Source organism: Paroedura picta, chromosome 1 (genome assembly GCF_049243985.1).
Source record: "Paroedura picta isolate Pp20150507F chromosome 1, Ppicta_v3.0, whole genome shotgun sequence".
NCBI classification, from domain to species: domain Eukaryota; kingdom Metazoa; phylum Chordata; class Lepidosauria; order Squamata; family Gekkonidae; genus Paroedura; species Paroedura picta.
In genome coordinates this window covers 107,202,566-107,205,052 of record NC_135369.1, presented here as the reverse complement: position 1 = coordinate 107,205,052, position 2,487 = coordinate 107,202,566, and positions in this window count along the sequence as shown.

The window sequence follows — 2,487 nt, the reverse complement described above, 5'->3', positions numbered from 1 at the left end:
CTGCAGCCATTGAGGCAGGCAAGAATCACCACCAGCCACTGGCTGTGTGAGCTGATGGCTTCCATCCCAAGCCAGTAGAATCTGTTTGGGTGAACCAGAAGTAGCCAACGGTCCCTGCCTTGCAGGTGGACCTGAGTAGCCACCAACACAATTATCCTTCTTTCCTCCCCCCTCCATTGGGATGGCAGGGCCAGGGTTCCAGAGCTGTTTGTGCCTCTCAATCTGTCCCAGTCCCAGCATGCCCATGAAGTGGTAGAAGGAAGTTGTACAATAAAAAGAACAATAACCAACAACACTAGTAATGAAAGTGAAAAACAGGCACATCCTCCCTGGCACCCAGTTTTAATGCATCCCTGTGTTGGTGACAGTCCCGAATGCCTTGAATCAGATTACGTGTGCAACCTGCTCCTGCACTGTATGTGAGAGATTTTGTGCAGAAGCATTTCGAGCTTTGAGAAACCATCACTTTTGCAGAGAGCACAGTAACAATAATCTATTTCAAGCCTATTGTTTTATCCCTGAGCAGGTGGTTGGTGTTCTAAGGGATGGCACTACTGACTGGCTACTTGTTGGTCTATGTATGACCTTGATCCAGTTAAGTTGACTTTGATCCAGTTGCCTATCCTTTTGTAATGAATATTAGATTAACTGACCCCTCAATAAAACACTCTCTTTGCAAGTCTGGAGACCAAGCCATAAATAGAAGCAAATTTAAGCATATGGAGTGTCCACACGGATTGGAGATGAAGATATTCACATGTTTGTGGAAGATTGCCAAACCTTATCTGGCCCATCATACTTTTCCCCCCCTTGGTTATAGTTTTTTTTTAAAAAATTACATTCCAAGATACTGTATTTACTTCATAAATCCACTTGGAGTCACTGTAGCACAGCTACTAGTCTAGTGATAGCATTTCATTGGTGGTAGAGGCATGAATATCTTTCCAAACAAGGGAAGGATTTGTGTGTGTGAGAATCTGTGTGGGCATGTGGTGTGCAGTCTTTATACACAAGAGACAACAATTTTAATATCTACAAATACAATTGTAAATGTTCAGCCAAGAATTATGCTGAAAATAACTTAGATTTTCTAACTTATGGTAATATAAGTGTCTGTAGGTTAATAAAGAGGTTTTTACATTCTCATATGCTTTGCAGGGAAATTTCACGGGAAATTTTGAAGTCATGTGATTGATAGGCTGGTATGTATTAAAGATGGGAATTGTTATGAATTTTTCTTATTGTGATTTGGTTGATTGGTTCTATTATCATTCTGGATTTGTGTGTGTGTGGATGGAGTGGTAACCCCCCCACCCCCCTTAACAACAAATAAAACATGATGTGGAATCAGAAACAAACTGATACCCTGTGTGGTATGAGCAATAGGCTCTTTATCAGGTGTGTGAACAAAACTGGTGTGCTGTTCTGGTGTGCTGTTGGCGTGTATTGTTTGGTTAACAGTTTTAAAACAGTTTAAAATATTTTTTTATTTTCAAAATAAAATCTTTGACATTTTATTTAAGATATATCAGATAAAATCTATCCTATTGTGAAATGTTGTGGGTTTTACTCGCATCTTGTTATGAGGTCTTACAGTTAACATTTCAGATACTACAATTTATTTGTTATGGCAGAAAAAAAAACTTTATAGTATGTATGTGAAGTTATTGAGCTCTGCTTTATTATTGGTCAAATTAACAGTAGCCTAATCCACCAGCTGTAGTGTCCTGGTCTGTACTTATACAGTGCAATATTCTGGACAGTGGACAGTGCAATATTCTGAAATTCCTTGTGGTTTGGATGGGTTTGATGGGAGCTGTACAGTAGACAGATAACCTATTTCCAGGTTTAAAAAAAATATCAGAAGAAGAGGCACCAGAGAGAACATAGGACCTAAAGCTAGGTGAAAAATAAGCAAGGGAGAAGAAAGAGAAGGGGCATTAATGTTTAAATGGTGGTACTAAGAGACAGGAATAGTTTTGTTCGGTTTTGTTTTTCTTCATGAAAGGATACTTAAGTGCTCTTGTGATGGAATAGTACAGTGGAAAATACTCAATCTCTAAAGAAATCAAAGGCATTTTAATTTTCGTTTAACATTTCACAGCATGGAAGTAGGAATCTTGTTCTCACTGATGATATGGGCAGTAGAAAAGAGATGGCCAAGGTGCTCACAGAATCACACTCCACACTGCCCTCTGAGCAGCAAAACTTTGTTCCCCCAGTGACAAATGGCTGCAGTGAGAGGAAGCTATGATTGTCACACAACAGAGCACTACCTTCGTATATATCCTTTCCTCTAACAATTCAGTAATTGAGCAGCACATTAAGACCCTAAGGAGTTAGTCTCTTGAGAGGTACAGCATGTCTCACTCTGTGAAGTTTAAAATTAGAACTTTAAAATATTGATTGTAAGCTCTTGTACCTTAGTTGTTGTGGTTATTTGAAGGATTTTATCTCTGTACTCTGTCACAGGGCACTATGTCAAAG